The sequence below is a fragment of the Corvus brachyrhynchos genome, unplaced genomic scaffold, assembly GCF_000691975.1.
Source record: "Corvus brachyrhynchos isolate BGI_N302 unplaced genomic scaffold, ASM69197v1 scaffold79, whole genome shotgun sequence".
NCBI classification, from domain to species: Eukaryota; Metazoa; Chordata; class Aves; order Passeriformes; family Corvidae; genus Corvus; species Corvus brachyrhynchos.
In genome coordinates this window covers 610778-618215 of record NW_008240023.1, presented here as the reverse complement: position 1 = coordinate 618215, position 7438 = coordinate 610778, and the positions used below count along the sequence as shown (strand labels likewise).

The window sequence follows — 7438 nt, the reverse complement described above, 5'->3', positions numbered from 1 at the left end:
AATCCCCAAATCCAGCCTTTTCTGCAGCGTGCCTTTTATCTCAGCAGCACGGCTCTCAGTGTGGAGGAAAACCTGTGTTCTGCTCTAGCAGCTTCCCCCATCCCAGCCTCCCGGGCTCTAGTCCGGACTTTATCCTCTGTCCCATCCCTCTAAGCCGAAATTCCCATGGCACATTTCCCCCGGGTTTGCCAGATTGTGCTCCTGGTTATTTGCTGTCACAGGGGACAGGCAGCACCAGAACCACTCCGTCGTGGCCGCAGCTCCGGCTCCCTCTCCCTGGACAAGCACTGCCCTCAAATGCAAATTCCAGAGGAAAGGCGGTGCTGGATTTCATGGGAATTAAACCTAAAGGTTTTAGCTCAGCAAGGCAAGGGTCAAACAAATTAATTTGGTGAACCTCCCCCATCAGATCTGTCTCATTCCCTCTCTCCTGCCCCATCCTTGGAAGTGTCCAAGGCCAGGCTGGACAGGGCTTGGAGCAACCTGGATTAGTGAAAGGTGTCCCTGCCACGTGGGTTGAGCTTTAAGGTCCCTTCCAACCCAAACCATTTGGGATTCCATGCACAGAGCTCACACTGACAAAGCAACCAGAGCTCTTCCACCCACACGGCTCTCACAGAGCAAGGTGACCAACAGAGAGGGGGAAAATGCTCAAAATCACTTTTTTTTTTTTGATCCTTAAAAAGTTCGTTTAATCCTGAAAACAATTAAAACTGGGGAGGTTTTAATGGGGAGCTGAAAGCAGCAGTAGGGTCACTCGGGGTTTGTTCCTATTGTCAAGAGGCGAAGCCATCCTGCTATTTAACATGTCAAAAGCCTGTGAACCAAACAAAGCCCAAACTTCCCAACATCCGACCGCAGCGACACATTGATGGACACCAGGAAAAGGGCTGCAAGCACAAAACAAACAAACCTCCCTGAGAAGGGCTCTGCCAAATTCAAGGGGAAGAGAGGTTATGAGCACTTGTGGGAAACGCCGCGAAGAGGGGAAGGACAAAAGACACCAAGAACAAAAAAAAAAAAAAAAAAAAAAAAGAGGAGGAAAGAGCAGAGGGAGAAAGGACTGGGATAGGGCTGTACCAGTCAGGAGGGATTTGGCCGGATGATGGTTTTACTGCACTGCAGTGTGGAAGACACACTTTGATTAATTCGAGGAGACTACCCCCAAGTCATCCTCGCAACTCCCAGCGCGCTAATTACGGAGGAGAGGCGGGCAGTGACTCATGCTGGAAACTTCCCGACTTCCAAAGGGGGAAAAGGGAAAAGAAAGAAGAGGAATTTCAGTTCTCAAGCAAACACGAAGCTCCCCGGACCCGTGCTGGGAGAAAGGTCGGGGCCGGCGTGGTGGCACTGAAGGTGCCTTGGAGGGGATGGTCCCAAGGAGGGCTGGCAGAGGAGCCATCCCGAGAGGGGGTGGGGGCCGTGGAGAGAGACGGGGGTTCCATCTCCAGGGCTGGGTTTGTCCCAGCACCTCCTTGTGCAGGCAGGCCAGCTGTTTTCCCATCCCTGCAGGCAGGGATCTGCCATCCCAGCAGAGATGCCCTTGGGAATACACCAAAAACCTGCTGCCAGGCGGAGAAACAGGAGGGCAGGAGCTGTGGGGTCACTCTGCGTCCCTCCACCACCGCCCTGTCAGCACCCACCTGAACCAGCTGGAGGGCTGGCACCACGGTCTGGCTCTTGGCTGGAGCCCCCCAGCTCCGGGGTGCCTCACAGCCCGGTCTGCTGGATCACAGAGGGACAAACCAAGGCAGAGCCGAGCCCCAGGTGCCCTGCTGCCTCCCCTGTGCTTGGGGAGGGCTCAGCCAGGAGGAGATGCACACCCAGAGATGTTTGCTCAGCAAGGATCAGCGCCAGCTCCGAGAAAACCCCGTGGGATGGCAGCGGAGAAAGTGAGGGGGGTCCTCGCCTGATCTTTATCATCCCATCTCAGCTCCCTTCTCATCTGCTCATTTTTAACTCTCCGGGTAGCTGACAGCACCAGCAACTGAGGCCAGAGCATCAGATTCACAACATCTTTCTTCTCCAGGCTCTTGGCCACGTGTTTGGGCCGGCTCAGCCCGCGAACGGGACCGACACCCCGGAATCTCACGGGCTGGAGACAGAGGTGGGGGAGATGGGGACAGCAGGATTAATGCCCTGTGGCCACTTGTAGTTCCTTTTTTTTTTTAGTTTCTCTTTTTAGGGAGAGGAACTAATTTTTTTGGTCTTTAATTTATTTCTATTTTTTTTAAAGAAAGTGAGGTGCAGGGTGAGACCCCCATCTCCACCACCCTGGCTCAGCCTGGGGTGTGTCACACAGGCGCACGCCTCTCTGGCCCTAAGCAGGAACCCATCTGAGCCCTTCAGATGGCATCAGTGATGATTAAAAAGCCACTTCCCTGCACCACCGTGCTCCTCTCTGCCTCCCTGGCTCCATAACCACTAGAGGGGAGTGGAAGGTAACGAGTTGAGGAGATGGTTGTGTCCTCCAGGGAAGCACAACATCGGTGGCTTGGGAGGTTCTGCAGCTCTGGGTGTCCACCACACCCAAAGTTCACAGCATCCACACGAGAAGGTTTTCCCCATAACCCCACGGCACCAGCAGGATGCTGGGGCAACCTTCAGCATGGAGGAGCCAGGTGGGAGGTGAAAATTGCTGTCCAGAGAGAGCTTTGGGATGCTGGGTGGGGAACAGAACCCCTTGGGGTTTGTTCGTTCGTTCTTTCATTCATTCCTTTATTGCCCTCCCCCTTGCGGAGGGAAAATGCACCAAGGCAAGTCTGGAGAGCTGCAGGAACGGCTCCGAGATGCGAAGGTGGGACAGCACAGCCAGGGAAGGGGTTAAAGGCAGCCCAATCCAGCTGTGTGTGGTCACTGGGGCTGAAGGCATCCCGATCCAAGCTGTGTCTGACTCCCGTGCCTCGGCGCCCTTCCAGGGAAGGGAGCTGGCAACACCCCATGAGCTGCAGGCCCAGGCATCTCCTGGAGATAAGCATCAAGCTGCCCCTCAAAACTCCTGTTTTCCAGGAGGCCATGGACGTGGAGCAACCCCTGGATGGGAGGAAATGATCCTCCAGGCAAGAGGAAAGCACCACAACCCCAGGAGAGAATGGGTCTTTCCCCCAACAGGGAAAGGGTTACTCAGGAGCTGTGAGAGGCCATCTCCCCCTTTTCCAGTCCCTTAGCTCACCTTTTCCCTGGTGCTGTCCAATGGCACAGGCACCACAGAGTTCACTGTGGTCAGCCTTGGCTTCTTCAGGGTCCCAGGTCCCTCATCAGAGGGGACAGAAAGCCACGGGGCCACCCAAGAACTCCTCTGACCGTGGGGTTCACCGAGCGAGGTTTTGCCCAGTGTATTCCCCGAGGCAGAGCTTGGGCTCCTTGTCCTGTTGGCATCGGAGAAATAAATCAGTAAAAGGGTTCCAGGGCTTGTGCTGATTGGAGCCAATTCCCATGTGGAGGAAACACGGAGAAAAGGCTGAGCACTCTTTTTTCCTGCAGTCTGGGAGCCCTTGAGGTGTTTTATTTCTCCTCTCCAAACAATTTTGTGTGTGTCTCAGTGTGTCCGAGCCAGCCTGAGCTCCAGTCACCAGGAGATGCTGGGGATGGCGGAGATGGACATTGTGTACAGGGAATTCAGTGCCAGGCATGGGACACCAGGGATATTTCTGGCTTTGCCATTGGGAAAACCCACATTTTACATTTTACTGCCCTGAGTCCCCAGCCCACGACGAGGCCATTATTAAAGAGCCATAACATTAACATATAAAGCAAATTTAACAGTTCCCTTTGCAGAAAGGTGGTGGGCAGGGAGAGTTATCCCATTAATTTGGTATTTTTGTGGCAATGGGAAATGCGGGGAGTTCCCCCTGGGGCATCTTCTTTTCTCCACTAGGAAACAGGTCAACATTTCACTTGTGTCCATCCATCCATGCATCCGTTTAAGGCTGGGTGGGGCTCAGAGCAGCCTGGGATAGTGGAAGGTGTCCCTGCCCATGGCAGGGAGGGGGTGCAATGGGAGGAGATTTAAGGTCCCTTCCCACCCAAACAATTCTGGGATCCCCCTGAGGTCACTGCAGCATTTCATTTATTATCTCCTTCCCCCTCCCAAATGAAAACGGCTCCGTTTATCTCCCGAAGGTGATGGGCTGGGCTCTGTCCTGGGCAGACAGTTCCCCCTTTTATCTCTCCCGGATCTGTCCGAGCAGCTCTGGAGTCCGTCAGCCCCGTGATATCATCCATTGGCACAGCCCCTGCCTGCTTGCCTGCTGCCAGCATGGGTCCTGTCAACACTCACCAGGAACTGCAGGGCTCCCGAGGGAAAAGCACTTCTCTCCTCCTCCTCCTCTCCGGAGAAACAGCCTATCCTTCATCCTTCATCCTTCGTCCTTCATTCTTCACCCTTTGTAGCTCATCCTTCTTCCTTCACGCAGGACTCCGGGGAGGGAGAGGAGGAAGCACAGGCTGGGGATGGAGAAGCACCCCATGGCTTTTCCAGGATGACCTCGGTGACTACGGAAAACAAACAAACCTGGGGAGGAGGAAGGAGCCAGCTGCGTTCTCTGCCAGTCACTTGATTTTTTTTCTTTTTTTTTTTTTTTTCAGTCTTCTATTTAGCTCTGCTCGTTGAAAAGGCTTTTCCTTGATGTGTCACGAGTTCTGCAGAGCACGGGGCAGCCAACACCCAGCTGGGACTGAGCCTGGCCTGGCAGCCTCAGGCTGGTTACTCAAGCAAACGAGATTTCGGGGATTAAAGAGGCATGGATCTGTCTGGGTCCCAGATAACTTCCGAGCCCATTCCCTGCGCACCCTGCTCGTCAAGGGCAGCGATCCCGGAAAGATCAAATTTCTGAACATCTCTGGAAAAGGGGCAGGGACACCTTCCACTACCCCAGGTTGCTCCAAGCCCCATCCAGCCTGTCTGGGATGGGACAGCCACATTCCTTGGAGCTGCCATCCCTCCCAACCCTTCCCATGCAACAGGGAAAGGAAAAATAAACCCCAAACCTCTGAGCACCGTAAAGGTTTTATTATAAACAAACCTCTGGGAGCACTTTGGGGTGATTAACATTCCTTAATGAGGAAGGTGGGGTGCCCAGGGGCTGGGGGAGGGCACGCACAGCACCCTCCTGAGGGCCCCACTTTCCCACCTAATCCCCCCTCGTTGCCATCTGGCAGATTTACTGGCCCCAGCAACGTGGCTCTCACTGATATAATGAGGAATTGCAGCCTGGGCTGTATTTCCCCACGAATTTTGCTTCCCTGCCAGAAAAATTCAGGGCTGGGTCAGATTTTATTTATATTTATGTATATTAAATACACACATCTATAAATACACGTGTCTATTTTCCTTCTTTCCAGGTGATTGCCACCTTTCCCCACCTAAAGACTCATTCAGCCTCATCTTCCCTCCCCACCGGGTTTTGTCCTGTTGCCCTGGGCTGGGCTGAAGGAAATAATCCGAGGGCCAAAGCCCACATCCATGCCCTGCAGGGTGGGGATGCTGCACGCTGCTGCTTGCCGTGGGTGCCACAGGAGCCCCGAGCCTGTCCTCACCCCGCTTCCAGCCAGGAAATGCTGATTTCATCAAGCTCAGCCTCGGCTCAAGGGGCTGGAAAGGGAAGATGGGCGGCTGGGACTTCAAACAGCCCCGTCCCTCCTCCCACACCTTCACAGGGTCACGATCAGAAAGTGCCCCAGCATCCTAAATCCCTGCCCCCCGAGCTCCTCCAGCACTGCTGCGGCTCATCCCTGTATCCACCGCCCCAGCAGGATGCTGGGAAGCGCAGGCAGGAGGTGTGGAGGGTCCCCAAAATCACGTACCTGCCCCTGCTCCGAGGGATGCTCCGGGCTGGAGCTGTGCAGGGACAGCCTTTAGGGACCAGCAGAGAGGTAAAACTGCAGGAGGAACGTGGAAAACCTTTTCTTCTGAGCCAGGGGCTGGGCCTGCTGCCTGCCACCGCTGCACAGGCTGGGAGCTGTGCCTAAGACAGGGAGAAAGGGGGGAAGGCAGTGTTTGTCTCTCCCTTTGGATAAAGGGGGGTGGGAACACCAGGAGAACCCAGCTGGCCCCACCCTGAGCTGTGGCACTGCTGCTCCTTCCCCTCCAGATCAGACACGTGGCTTTGCAGCCCCGTTTCACCCATCCCGCTGGAGAGAGGCAGCACAAACAGCTGGAAATCCCCTTTTCCCTCTTCCCGTGTCCAAACCATGGATCCCTCCTCCAGCTTTGCTGCCCCCGCCTCAAATCCTCCTTCCCTGGCCATGGCCAAGCTGCCCTGCTCCAGCAAGAGGCGACCAGGCCCCTTCTTTTAGGACAACAAGGCCTCAAATGTGTTCCTAGGTGAATTCTGTAATGAATAGAACGTTCCTAGGTGAATTTTGTAATGAATAAAGGCTCCTGGCACGGCCACTCTTGAAGGGCTCTCTCCTCTTCTTTAGCCAGAGCTCTGGCAGGAGTCAGGGGGTGCTGGCATTGCCCCTGCTGCCTGAAGGCTTTAGGATGCCAGTTCCAGCGTGATTTAGGGATCCTTCCCATAGGCCACCCCTTTTCATGACCCAGAATTCCCGTGCTGCACGGATTGCAGGCAGAATCCAGGAGGAGGTGAAGCCCATGCACACGTGAAGGGGGGTGTCCCAGGGTGCAGGGAGGTCCAGGGGGACCCTCATGGGAACAGAGCTCACGGAAAATTCCGGATACAATCCTCACGGGTTTCCTCTCCCCTGCTGGGAATGAACCGTAGCTGCCTGCTGGAGGGATGCCCCTGCACCCAGGGGATTTTCCCCTTGGAGAGGAGGTTTGTCTGGGCACAAACAGGCCTGGGAAGCTGCATTTCAGCAGCTCTCCTCTTTCAGCCTCGAGGAGAAGCAGCGCTGACATCGTGGCTGCAGCTTCCCGAGGCGCTGGTTTCTCACTGGTGTGAGAGGGGCCCTTCCCAGCCTGATCACCCTGCCCTGTCAGCACTGCACGAGGTGATTTGGAGCTGAGCCTTCCTGCTGTGCCAGGAATGGGATTCCCTTTCCTCGCTGGGAGAGCTGGTGGGGCCAGTCTGGAGGGGCTGCCTCACCCAGCACCCCTGCTCTCCAGCTGATTGAACACAGCCAGGCCACAGCCCGCCCCTTCAGATATCCCAAACAGGTCCTCACCTGCAGAAACCCGGATCATTTCCTTCAGGAGGGGAGGGGAAGGGAAGGATTTGCTGTACCCAAGGCAAAGGTTGGAAGGGACCTTAAAGCCCATCCCATTCCACCCCCTGCCATGGGTAGGGACACCTTCCACTGTCCCAGGCTGCTCCAAGCCCCAGTGTCCAGCCTGGCCTTGGGCACTGCCAGGGATGGGGACAATAATCCTGTTAGAAGAGCTGCCAGAGCCTTTGCCTCCCCAAACCCCAGCCCTGAAGCAGCCACACACCTCACCAGAGGCTGCCTCCCTAAGCTGCCTTTTCCCCACAGAGTT

At 55.5% G+C, this 7438-nt stretch overlaps 1 long non-coding RNA gene across 1 annotated transcript in view; it reads right to left on the bottom strand.

The window, feature by feature from the left end:
- The window catches only part of LOC108448934, an 8878-nt gene extending 4207 nt beyond the window's left edge, over window positions 1–4671 (bottom strand). The window contains exons 1-2 of the long non-coding RNA XR_001865018.1: window positions 4280–4671; window positions 3173–3368 (exon numbers count right to left, since the gene is read on the bottom strand). This is a non-coding gene — a long non-coding RNA (uncharacterized LOC108448934). The remainder of the gene's footprint in view (window positions 1–3172; window positions 3369–4279) is intronic.
- Window positions 4672–7438: the final 2767 nt, after the last annotated feature.